This window comes from Mus caroli, chromosome 4, assembly GCF_900094665.2.
Source record: "Mus caroli chromosome 4, CAROLI_EIJ_v1.1, whole genome shotgun sequence".
Taxonomy (NCBI): Eukaryota; Metazoa; Chordata; class Mammalia; order Rodentia; family Muridae; genus Mus; species Mus caroli.
Genome location: NC_034573.1, coordinates 66,778,517 through 66,792,709, shown reverse-complemented (window position 1 = coordinate 66,792,709; position 14,193 = coordinate 66,778,517). Strand labels below are relative to the sequence as shown.

Below are 14,193 nucleotides of genomic sequence, written 5' to 3'. Positions count from 1 at the left end.
CTTGCTTCTTCCCTTAATTTTTGGTACCTTAGGCCCTTCCAGCTTTGTTGAACTACCTACTCTCCAAAGCTCCTATCCTCAGAAATGTATGAAGTAGATGGAGAAATGTGTTATATCCACCTGTGCCACAAGCTTTGTAGAAAGTATAATAAGTCTTGTAATAAACTTGTCTCCTAGGACCAGATGGTGCTCGGCCCCTTTGGCAGGAAGCAGGAATCTTACCTCTTTTCTTAGAATATCCTGCAACTCCTAAAATGTTTCTTGTGAGGCCTTATCTCTTGGAATAGAGAAGGAAGAAGTATACCACAGAAGGGAAATAAAAGCACCCCACCACGACGTCAGTGTGTCTAGAAAGGCCTAGGTTGACTTCTGTCCTCTCATGTACCAGAAAACAGAAGGGTTAGAAGCAAGGCTGGTTTTACTGCCCCCAAACAAGCAGAGACACTGGCATCTGACTGCATGTGGCTGCTTTGTGTTTCTCTTAATAATCTTTGGGAACAGTTTTGTGGCATGCTCCTCTGAATTTTAGCTTTCCCCTTACATTTAAATGCTCCCTTTGCAGAAGAAGGGAAGGCTCAGGAGCTTCTAGGGGAAAATAGATATAAATAAGCCACATGTTTGATAAAAGAAAAAAATGGAATAATCTTGAGGCCACTTACTTAATAGTATAAAAGCAAGTAAAGAGTTAATGAGGAGTTGGTGGTGGTGGTGATGGTAGGAGATTCTGAGCAACCAAGCTTTAAATAGATATTTGAAACTGGAGGAAAGATATTTGAGTTGAGAGCTGCAGGTAAGCTGCATAAAATTTATAGTTATATTGTATGTAGGGGGTTGCTTTCTGGTGATAAGGTTGCTTTTGACTTATCCCTGCTCCTTGAATGTAAGCCTTACATAAAATCCAATAGAAATAAAACAAACAAACAACAAGAAGACCCTCATTGATTCACTGAATCAGACATTACTGGTATTGTTATTTTATTCTGAAGTGGGTTCCTTTTCTGGGGTGAGTAGATGTTGCATCTTCTCAGGAGACATGATACCTATATCTCACTGTTTCATGGGATTATGCCCTAGACTATCAATGGCTACCCAACTGGAAAGAGCATGATGATGCTGTCACATAGACACTCATTTTAACGACTTCATACTAATTCATGCATGTAACAAATTTTATATTTTTAGCTTTTGAAAATCAAACTTGAGGCAAAGGTTTTGGGACATATTATTTATTTAGAAGTGCTTCTAGCAAGCAAAACTGACAGATGGAGAAGTGCTTAAAGTAAAGTATACACGCTAGGATATACTCCAGTGAACACCTAGGTGCAGGCCTGGTGGAGATTCAACTGAGAAGCCTGCCATTGTCTGTAGACTCACACACTCCTTTCTCAAGTTTACCCCTCCAATATTTGGTTTCTTACCCTATTGTAGGCTAGAGATTGTTCATAGGTGAAGAGACAGAGATAGAGAAGTCCTATATAAAATCTGTCAGCAATATACCAACAGTTAGTGATTTCTGAAATCCCAGAGAGCTTCTGGCAGGGCACTGTAATATACACTTACCTATTACTTAGTATTATAACCTTTTGACTTTGCTATTAAGGATAATGCTATAGTGTGCATATTTAATTTATAATAATAATTATTATATTAATATATATAATAAGTATAATAATTTATAATAAAATGCTTTACCATTTTAGTTAATTTACTTAGAATAGGTTCACAGTCATCTATTGGATGGAACACAGGGTCCCCAATTGAGGAACTAGAGAAAGTACCCAAGGGGCTGAAGGGGTCTACAACCCTATAGTTGGAACAACAATTTGAACTAATCAGTACCCCCAGAGCTCATGTTTCTAGATGCATATGTAGCAGAAGATGGCCTAGTTAACCATCATTGGGAAGAAAGGCCCCTTGGTCTTGCAAATTTTATATGCCTCAGTACAAGGAAACACCAGGGCCAAGAAGTGGGAGTGGGTTGGTAGGGGAACAGGGCAGGGTGGGTGGGAAGGTATAGGAAACTTTCGAGATAGCATTTGAAATGTAAATGAAGAAAATATCTAATTAAAAAAAAGAAGGAAAAAAGAGAATAGGTTCTTAGATATTGGATTGCTTTGTTGAGGGCATTTTTAGTTTATCGATATGCTCTAGCAAGGTCACATCGCCTAATCCTTCCCGAATTGTTGCACCAACTAGGGACCAAGTATTCAAAGATATGAGCCTATAGTGGCATCCTCATTTAAGTCACCACAGCATATGATTTGGAGACCATCTGACTAGTATATTTTAAGACGTGTGTTTTGCAGAAGGCCACCAGCAATTCATGTAGGTCTCTCAAGATTTGTTAGTTATAAACATCAAAGAAATGTTTAGAAAATGTAGAGAAAATTTTGCTGAGTCTATTTCAAGTGCAGGGGGTGAGAGAGGTTATGAAATGAGTCTCTTAACTTCAGTTCTACTTCTGTATGTACATTAATGATCTAGCATTTCTGATTGTAGGAAACAAACTGAGCTGGAATTATGGCCCAGGCCCATGATACATTTTTAAATAGGTTCAAATTGTAATTAGGATATGCATGCATGTTGGCATCAGAGAAAAATGTGAGCCTTTCAGTTTTGAATTAGCTTATTTTAGCTGAAATGAAAACTGGAATTTGCTAGGCATCTAATTTAACTCACTCACCCACAATGTCATAGATCTGATGGCTGCACTAGGTGTCACTATAGGAACTTCACTGAGTGAGAGACAGCCTTAAGAAGAAAATATAAGTCCACTTTAATTGACTGACAGGATCTTACATTGAGGGTCCTTCTCTTCCTGTATTTTCTCTAGAACCAACCATATATTTTTAAGATTCCGAGTCATACACATGGTCATTTTTAAATGACTAAATTGTCCAAATAAAAATCTTTCTGATTTGAGAGAATTAGGTCTTTTCAGAATAACCAGAAATAATTCTTGCACATGAGCATGAAATGTAAGTAGAAATATATGTAAGGTTTTAGTTCAACAAAATTCATCCTTAGATGCATGGTGTTGATTAATTTAAATACAGTTTATCTAAATAGTATTTCCCCTTCCTTCTAGAGAAAATAAATGATACTAAGATGCTATGTATACAAGTATTTTTGGTTTGGAAATTAAAGAAGTACTACTTTAAATGCTTTCTATACTTTTATTGTACATTTTCTATTTATCTAGTTCATCCCATGCTATACATTAGAAATTTTGATAGTTCTCATAGCTGTAATCTAACAAGAGATCTTTAGTTTAAGCAATGACATGTTGAGTATAATTGGAACATGTGTTTCGGTCACCATAAAGATCATCATTGCAGATGCTTTATATAAAGGTTGAAGGTGGGCCTGCAAAATGGCTCAGTAGATAAACGTGTTTGCCTCTAAGCTTGACGACCTGAGTTTTATAACTAAAACTCATACAGTAGAAGCAGAGAAATACTCCCACAAGTCTTTCTCTGACCTCCATATGCACTATGGCATGCTGCTGACAGTTCACTAACTAACTAACTAAATAAATAAATAACTAGTTAGCTATATAAATAATGAAAATTCAATGTGACACCACTGAAGGAGAGAAAACATGAATCTAGACACCAAATAAGCTAAACTATCACCATCCCTTAAGTGTACTTGACTTCTTTTTGTCTAAAAGCATGGAATCTTTCATTCTGTGTCAAGCAACTCAGCAGCTTTTTCTCTTAAAAAATATAGTTCACAATCCATTAGGGACCTGAGCAACTGTTATATTTTTCCAATGCCTGCAATACTTTTTAGTGCTCAATAGATATTTTATAATTATAACTCCATGCTGGCTATGTAGTACATAGCACATAAAATCTTTATTTTCAGGTAAGTGCAAAAAATGTATCTTAGGCTACTGATAGCTCTAGCTTGTTTATTCATCTCCATAAAAACTATGAAACTGAGTGTCTGAAAGCATTTTAAAGTCAAAAGAATCTCTTAGAGCTAAAGACAGTTCAAATGTGACATAAAGATTTCAGAGCTAGGACATATTTAATTTGGAAAAAGCTTCTAGCAGCCTACATAATCATTATGAGCTCAACAGTAATTATCATAACAATTGTACTGCTATTCTTTTAAATTGTAATAATTATAGAAAGTGCTTATAGTATTCATTATTGGTGCAGTTTTCTTTTCACTTTCTAGATTTTGGTATTCATAAAAACCATGGGTTTGAAGTAGAGACTGAAGAATTTTCCTTTGCCTGGGCAGTATTAAGGACTTACACTATTTGTTGATATGGGGCAGATCTGGAGATTCCATGTCCTACTTACTTAGAACTGTGGAACTAGACCATTCCTAGAATCTCATCACCACCCTTGGCCCTGACGCCAGAACTCCCTTCAGTGCCTCCTTGTTTCTAATATACACCCTAGGGTAGTTGAAAGGACCGGCCTTATGAGCTAGATTGCTATTAGATCCTATCCTCTCAGGAGTCCTTAGCATCTTTAAACATATTGCTTCTTTTTTGAAGGCTCAGTAGACTCTAGTTGTGGACTGGAATCTGGATTAAGTAGGAAAGGGGGTGGAGGATGTCTAAGATACCCTTCTGGATACCAACAGACAGATGGGCATCTGGCAATGCTGCACTTGAGTTTATTCAAGTTTATTAAATATGATAGTAAGATATTTCAGTCACAGGTGTGTAATACCCAGAATAGCATTTCCCAAACATCAGCTTATAGATCTCAGACATCAGAATCATTTGGATAGTGGAACTTCCTGGATATCTACGGAGAGGATTCAGGGACTCTGAGAGCCCAGAAATAGGAAGCCTCTTCTTTGCTATTCAAAGATACCACTACAGAGACCACTGGCTTCAGAAGCATAGTTGGAAGGATGAAGAGCTTTAAGTTTTAAGAGTTGGGAAGAGAATAAGCAGAGAAATGTGAGATCCAAATTCACCCTGGCAAGTAAGCCAGCAAGGAGGTTTGGAATTTTGGAACAAAGAAGGGCTAGGAGTGTATATAGATAGAATACAGAAGAACTGTCACTAACCTTGAGACCATAAAGCCAATTGTTTATGTAGAACCATTTATTTACTCATAAGGTAGCGATTGACTGAGACTATGTACACACAGGGAGAAACATACACATGAACACACAGACCCAACCACATATACATATAGATGTACGAACATACTCCCATACACATTCAGACACAAACACAGACACAGAAGTAGACACAGGAAAACAAGCACACATCTACAACTACATAGACACAGACATACAGACACATACACAGACTTGCTGTAAACTGTTGACCTCAGAATTATAAGATTTTCAATTCTGTTCTTTTAGAGATCCAGGTATACAACAGGTTGGTACAGCAGCCATAAGAAGATATGATGATATTTTTACTGACTTTGGGTGAGACAGAAATGGTGTTGCAGTATATGTAGGCTATCATTTATAACCCTGAGAGAAGCACTTCTAGTAGCTGCATTCTTGCCTATCCTTTTAGACAATCTGTAAGAATTTTCCCCCCATATTACTAATAGGTGTTACTGAGTAATTAGAGCAATGTTGAACTTAATTTATTTACTTGATAAATTATGGAACTTATTAATGTAGTACTTGACAAATTTAGATCTGTAACTCACACTCCTTATATTCCCTTATTCTAAAGTTACAGATACACTATAATACAACCAAATAAACCCCAATGAAATGTGTAGTATCTACTTCATTCTATCGTATTCCTTAAATCCAATACTTTGATTTTCCTTCTAGCAAGAGTAAGTCATCTCACACATAGGATAATGACCATTTGTTTGCATTTTATTATCTATATTATATTTAGTTAATGTTAATAGAATGCAACGAGGTTGGATTCCATGGCCTTTGTTGATTGATATAAATAATCCTTATATTCAAATAAAAAAAACCCAATGTTTAATTTAAATGCATTTTTACTTTCTTGGAGATTTTAGAAAGAAGTATAAAAATATGAATGCACATGTTCGCATGCAGAAGTGAGAAGCCACACACACACACACACACACACACACACACACACACACACAGAAGCCATACATAACAGAAAACAAAAGCTGACAAATTATATTCAAACTTTATTCTTTAGGCTGCTGATAAGTGGTGAACACATTGTTGTGGGCCTGGGTACCAGAGGTTTTACACGGAGATCTCTGGCTAGGCCTGGTGTAAGGGTTCCAGTGAAGGGAAGTGAGAACAGGCAGGGAGATGAAGTCTCTGCTGTGCCTTCTAGGTCACTCAGTAATTCTGAGCTTTGCACTGAGTCAGGTTGGGTTGGGCCCACGAGAAGCCAACTATCCAGTGAGGAGTGTGGTGGGACCTCAGGTGGCTCTTTGGGAGAGAAGATCTCTTCCCAGGTGTTACGGCTCTTGGAACAAAAGGCTCAGACGACGGAGTAGTTCTTGTGCACCTTTAATTCCCTGGATGGATTTATATACAGTTTTGGGTGTGATTCAGGGTTCAATAACAGGTACCTCTCAATGGCTTGGACAGAGAGTTTTAGGGAAACCTTATTTGCATGTGGGAAGGCTTGATGCTGCTCCTACATGACTGATAGCCACCACCTCTCCTGTGGGGATTGTGGGGGCAGTAACTTGGACAGGAGCCAGGGGTCCAGAAGACATGATTGAATGCCTTCTGTCCCATGTAGGTGTAAATCACCACCCACCGGGTCCCCCGCCCCCCCCCGCGGCCAGGGTTCAAGACTTATGCTCACCTGGAGACCAGGCTGTCTGTGAGCAGCCCATTGCACCACACATTGTCTTTGTAGTGTGATTTGTACTGATTGCAAAATTGTTCAAAAGTTTAAGCAGGCATTTAAAGAGATGTATAATTATCATTCCATTTTCCTGTAGTTTTTTTTTTTTTAATTGATTATATGTAAGTACACTGTAGCTGTCTTCAGACACACCAGAAGAGGGAGCCAGATCTCCTTACGGATGGTTGTGAGCCACCATGTGGTTGCTGGGATTTGATCTCTGGACCTTTGGAAGAGCAGTCGGGTGCTCTTACACATTGAGCCATCTCACCAGCCCCTCCTGTAGCTTTTTAATTAACATGAATGTTGGATAAGAAAACAAGTAACTTAGGGTACACTCAGCAGAAAAATAATTTACTAGCAAATAGTCTGACAATCAACTTTACTGCTACTTATTAGAAATTAGTATCTGTATTAAGAATTAATCAAGGATTTTAACTTCACCTTGGCATTTTCTTTTGTCTTGATGATGCTTTGTTTTATGATGCTGTTCTGTGAGATACATGGCCTAAAGCAAAATGCACTGAAGTCACACCTATATTTTATGTAAGGCACCCATCTGATATTAGTGCTTAGGAAGGCTAGAATTATGAGTTAGGAAAAAGAAGCTGACTTTCTGGCTATTCTTGCATTCAGGCCCGAACCCTTTTAAATTTACTCATCACTATTCAGGAAGCATAATTTATGTCTCCATCAAGAAACAATTGGTAGGATCAATTTTCAAAAATGTGAGTGGAGAAGAAACCTAAAATGGCTATGTGTCTCAGAACTCCATATACTTAAATCACCAGAGGATCTTGTCTCTGAATTACCTTTATATCCCTAAAGCCCAAGTAGCTCACTGAGTGAAAATGTCCTTTAAGATGTCTGAGTCTGATTCAGATAGCTCTTTTTTCCCTTTCTTCTTTCTAAGTGATTCCTCCATATACGCCTTACAAAGTTCTAACTTTTGCTGTCTTCCTACTCTGTGTGGAAAGCAGGTTTGCACATGCTTATGATTGACACTGGACTTAATAGACTGACGGCAGCTCTTTGATCATGATTTTAGGCTCTCAATCGAAAAGTTTTTTAATAGGTGGTTTTATATTTTCTCTATAAACTTAGTAAGAATAATGACTAGAGAAATAATGAGAGGCCCTTACATTCCTCCATGTATCTTGAAGTTAAGACTGATGTTAAATTAGTTAAAACTAATGTAGCTAGTAATCCACAGAGGTTGCAAATAAGAGAATGACCAGCACTAAGAGCAATATTAACCAAGGAGCATTTTTTTTTCACATATTTTGCTTGGCAGAACTACCATTATTTTCTGAACGGACTCTTCCACAGGAAAACTCACCAGATCTGGACAATTGCAGGGTCCAGAACAAAAAGGTGCATGGGGTGAGGCTAAATCCTAGGTTGTATCATCTTGCTTTTGGCTAACTCAGAGACCTTGAAGGCCTTTTCATGAATTCCCATGGATAATCATACTGCAGGTGCCAAACTCCCTTCACATTTTGTCACTCCAGCCAACAGTCTGTCTTGGGTTAGCCACCAGATGCTTCAGTGTATTGTCACAGACAGAAACATGAAAGCTGTCCTTATGCACTGTATAGATAAATAAGTCCCTTAGGAACACATGATTTCTGGAAAGAGAGGGGCACAAGTTTAGGCCATTAAGCTTTTGAGCCTCCACATTTAGCCTGTGATAGGGAAGCAAGGGCTTCCAGGGAGACAAGCCATGGCTTTCCACACACACGGGACCTAGGACAGGCCTCCATTTTCTTGGGTGACAATACAGAAAGAAAATTTCTACATTCAGTTAAATTTTTTCTGGTTTACAAGGCAATCTTCTGATCTCTTTTAGCCTCTCTTCCCCTCCCCCTTCCCCTCCCCTCCTCTTCCCTCCCTCTCCTGCCCTTTCTATTCTATTCTCCTCTCTCCTCTCTGGGAGGCTTTATCTCCTATTTATGTTTCTTTCCACAGCTCATTGTTGTCACCATTTTTCAATTCCCCTTTGTCCTCTGTTCAGTAGTGTCTACCCCAGATTCCTGCTGTGTTCCTGCTGTGTTCATGGACACAGCTCTTTCACCATGTGCAGCTCTCTCATCTTCCACTCAGCCAGTAGGACAGATAATAAATAAATCTTGAGTTTGGAAGCATTTCTTCATGCCCTGAAAGACATGCATTTTGATCTTTAATTTTCAGTCAGATGACTCTAGGTGTTACCTTTGTTAGTAGCAAACATCCTTTGTATTGGTTCCCTCTCAGTCTGCCTGACAACTCTGGAACACAAGAACTCAAATATTAAAGGAGATGGGAGATTTAAGATGCATGGCAGTAGGAGAGCAAAGTCTTTGGCTTTATGGAAATGAAGAAAGTGATCAGGAAGAGACATTGATTTGTATGTCAACATAGGACACAATGATTTCAAAATAATCTCACTAAAATATTAAATTTAGCTCTTCCGCCGCCATTATAAAGCTAGCTCCTTATAACGCTCCGCCGCTGCTCCCGCCGGGACCAGACTGCGCGCCAGCACCCCATCCCTGATGGCTCCGCCACCATGGAGGACATGAATGAGTACAGCAACATAGAGGAGTTTGCAGAGGAATCCAAGATCAACGTGAGCAAGAACCAGCAGGATGACGGTAAAATGTTTATTGGAGGCTTGAGCTGGGATACAAGCAAGAAAGATCTGACTGAATATTTGTCTCTATTTGGGGAAGTGGTAGACTGCACAATTAAAACAGATCCAGTCACGGGAAGATCAAGAGGATTTGGATTTGTGCTTTTCAAAGATGCTGCTAGTGTGGATAAGGTTTTGGAACTGAAAGAATACAAACTGGATGGCAAATTGATATACCCAAAAAGGCCAAAGCATTAAAGGGGAAAGAACCCCCTAAAAAGGTCTTCGTGGGTGGATTGAACCCAGATACTTCAGAAGAACAAATTAAAGAATATTTTGGAGCCTTTGGAGAGATAGAAAATATTGAGCTTCCCATGGATACAAAAACAAATGAAAGAAGAGGATTCTGTTTTATCACATACACAGATGAAGAGCCAGTAAAGAAGCTGTTAGAAAGCAGATACCCTCAAATAGGTTCTGGGAAGTGCGAAATCAAAGTTGCACAACCCAAAGAGGTGTACAGGCAGCAGCAGCAGCAACAGAAAGGAAGCAGAGCGGCTGCAGCCGGCGGAAGAGGTGGTGCTAGGGGGCGTGGAAGAGGTCAGGGCCAAAACTGGAACCAAGGATTTAATAACTATTATAATCAATGATATGGAAATTATAATAGTGCAATATGATCTCTAAGAGAGCACGTTTTGTGAGGTATCCTCTAAAGAAGAGGAGTGTAAAGTACTCATGTAGTAAGAATACATGAGGGTCATATTTATTCTTCAAATTCTATTGTATTGTGGCTTTTATTCACTCATTTGTGTGTATGAGAGAACATATATTAAAAAGGAAATTTTACTACATTCCAATTTACATATAGATTTCTTTTTAACTGATCCTGTTTACCCTCTCTTCCACTTTGCCAATGTATTTTTAATTTGTCTATAGAAAATAGAACAACTGAGGAATTAGCTTGGACAAGGACTGAATACAACATCCCAGAAAACACACTAGAGAACCTTTAGGAAGAGAAAAATAGAAAAGTTTTCAAGTCTTTGGGACTCTTGGAGAAGCCCTCATCATCTTCCCAGCCAAAAACAGGGAAAGAGGGAGGAGAATGAGAATGGGGGGGGGGAGAGAAAGATTCTGGATTTTTCTGCTCTTGACTATAAAAAAGCAGATTGGGCAGGAACAATTTTGAGTTAAAAGTTTGTAGATGGTTTGAAGTATCCATTCCTCCACTGGGAGTCCTGTTTAACTACTGAAGATGGTCTCTTCAGCTTCCATATCCCCAACTGCTGGGCATTTTAGCTAAGGTTACCCATATTGAGTCCTGGGACTCTCCCACATCCCAGGTCTCTGGGTTTTTTCCCTCCCCCTTGCAGCTGCATTTTCCCATTCATTCTCGTTGCCCTCTGACTCTCTCACCTGTGTCTGCCCATACCTGATTTTACCCCTTCCCTCTCTTACCCAGGTCCCTTCTTCCTGCTGGTTCTCATAGCTTCCCTCCCCCCCTTTCTAAGTGGGATTTAAGCATCCTCATTTGAGCCTTCTGTCTTGTTTAACTTCTGTTTAAGGTCTGTGGGGTATATCATGGTTATTCTGTACTTTTTGGCTACTATCCACTTATCAGTTAGTACACGCTCCAGTCTAAAGGAAATGCAGGGACAAAAACAGAACAGAAACTGAAGGAATGGCCAACTAGAGACAGGCCTGACTTAGGATCTATCCTATGGGCAAGCACCAATCCCTGACACTATTACTGTTGCTATGTTGTACTTGCACACAGGAGCCTAGCATGCCTGTCCTTTGAAAGGCTCTACTAGCAGCTGACTGAGACAGATGCAGATAGTCACAGTCAAGCATTGGAATGATGTTGGGGACTCATATGGAAGAGTTAAGGGATGGATTGAAGGAGTTGAAGGGGATGGCAACCCCATAAGAAGACCAACAGTGTCAACTAGCCTGGGAGCTCCCAGAGACGGAGCACCAACCAAAGAGCATTCACAGACTGGTTCAAGGCCCCCCAGCAGTTATGTAGTAAAGGACTGCCTTAACTGTCCTCAGCAGGAGAAAGTTCAATCCTGCAGAGTCTTCATGTCCCAGGGTTGGGGATACAGAGAAGGGGCACCCTCTTAGAGGCACAATGAGGAGGACTGGGGAAAAGAACTCTGTGAAAGGTAATTGGCAGGGTAGCAACACTTCGGATGCAAATAATTAATAAAACTTTTTTTTTTTTAAAGAAGCAGGTTAGATGTTTAGAGTAAAGTCTGTCCTCTTTTGCAAGAATGGTTTCTCTCCATATACAGGGAAAAAAAATCATAGGGCTCAGATCTGTGCATCAGGTGGTCTTCAATTTCAATCAATTTTTATGGTGATTTCCTGATGACTGTCTCTTTCCTTCATTGCTTTTCAAAGGGCATATTCAACCATCCCAATGCACAGTGACTGAGAATCTGAGTATATTACACTCTCACCAATTCTTTCACAAACTTTTTTGATGGGAGACAGAGCCATTTTATAAGAGGCAAGGTTGTACTTGATTTGGAAGAGATGGAATAGGGTGACAAATATTGCCTCTCTTTGATACAGTAGCAGAGAGGGGTCTATATATCTAGTAAAGGAAAATAAAACTTTTCAGTACTTTCATTTATCTTGTTTTCCAGTGTTCGAGTTCTTGAAGAGTTCAGGTATACTCACAGCCTTCTGTTACAACAGAAAGCACCATCTGCCAAACATTCTGTACTCAATATGATATGTCTCCAGAGAGAGTTTAGTATTCAATTCACAAAGAAGGATGGCAGGGATTTGTAAACAAAAGAAAACAACTGAAGTATGGAGGAGGAGCAATACTCTGAACATCTAACCTGCTTCTTTGGTCTCAAGACCTGAAAACTGCAGAATCCCTCTCCCTCTCCAGTCTCAATCTTCCTCCTCTCTCCCTGACTTTGTCTCAGTCCAGCACGCCATTTCTCTCTATATGTTTGAAACTATGCACTACTTCTGTTTTCTTTCATGATAAGCTCCTTCCAAGGCTCATGAGAGTCTACTGAAAAAAATGGTTTAAAGTAATAATTTTAAACAATGTACTAAAAATGCACTTTAAATATAGAATTATATCACTGGTTCACAAAGCCAAGAAAGGATCAAAAATGGGGAAGTGCAGATACTGCAATGCAAAGTGAGCTTTAGAAGTTTTCTCTTTGAAGGTCTGCTGTTTTGTCATAAGGAAAATAACCAACAGAACCCCAATTTATGTATAGTTCAAATTATTTGAAGCAATTGCTTGTACCCTTAAGGAAAATTTAAGAAGGAAATCTACATTATGGCAAGGTCAGAAGCTTTAGAAAAATCATCTCAATTTTTCTATAGCTCAAAGCATCTCTGATAAAAACACATGTGGGGAAACAGTTTTACATAAGAAGACATCAATCTGTTGGTTTAATTCAATTCTTTAAGCAGTGTAGATGCTCAAAGAATGTAAGTGAATGAATAATTCTGAAGAAATTTTATATTAATTAAAACTTCCAGCCCCTTCCTTCATCAAATACACACCTCAGGAGATTCTGCTTTGTGGTTGAGTATTTTGTAAAATATTCTGTGACTAGATGGTTTTGATGTGCTAGGAAAATAGAGGCCCCTAGCCACAATCTAGCCCAGCTCAAACACATACTCCACAAATTATAAAATTATAGGAAATTTCTCCAAATTTCAGCATCACTGCAACCCAAAGACACATATTCCATGTTCTCTTTTGTGTTTATTATACTGTGCATGTGTACAGACTAACAATAGACTATATCTCTACCATTGTGTCCTTTGATGGTCCTTACTGCATTCTCAGAATTATGTTGTCATAATTGAAAATGTCTTATTGTTGTTGACTTCTACACTTGTAAACAGATTGCTATCATTTTAGCAGTGAACCATTAAGCATTTGAAATTGAATAGTTTTACCTAGATTTTTTTGGCTTATTGGGCTTAAATGTATTAATCTTCAGTTTGATAGCTTTCCTTGTAACCACTAAAGTCCACTAGGGAAGGATACTTTAAAAAGAAAAAGAATTAAAAACTGTCTTGGGGAAAATCTGCAAATTCAATATCCATCTTGAAATGAAGAAAGGGAATTGCATAATATTGTTTATGCTACCAGCGCTGGTCTACAGATACTTCCAGGCATCTAGCATTGTTTTTAAATGCTCAGCAACCTTATCAAGTATATAATCCTAGATCCCAGCTTGATTCAGGTTGAAAAATTCTCCTTTGCTAACTTCATTCAATCAGAATGATATGGGTTGTGTCTGTCGATCTTGTATCACCACACAAATACAAATATATATCACTGCTTGGTGTAATTGTGTGTATATATATATATATATAGAGAGAGAGAGAGAGAGAGAGCATTCTTCTTATCTATCACACGTTTCATCTATTGTTCTCCATTTTAAATTAGTTTCTAGATGAAATATCACACCTTGTGAAATCATCAATGAAACTGTCCCAGAGCTGCATTCATTTTATCACTCACTCATCTATTGTACTCACTGAAATCTATTTGGGGCAACATGCTTAGGTACCTTCATAACCTTACAGAATGACATTTATTTTATATTACTTTTTAGGTTCTCTTAACCAAGCAAACATCATAACAATGACATGGAATGGTCATCAACTAATCTTCAATTATGTCTCTTAGTTCTCCTGTGTAGTATAATATTTTTTAGGAGTCGATGTATGTTTAAGTTTCTAAGCATCATTAATATTACTACAAGGATGGGAGGTCATTTGGTGTAGACTT

The 14,193-nt window shown here is 38.6% G+C and overlaps 1 pseudogene; it reads left to right on the top strand.

Moving 5' to 3' along the window:
• Positions 1–9,311: 9,311 nt before the first annotated feature.
• Positions 9,312–10,084, top strand: LOC110293340 (annotated as a pseudogene).
• The last annotated feature ends 4,109 nt before the right edge of the window (positions 10,085–14,193 follow it).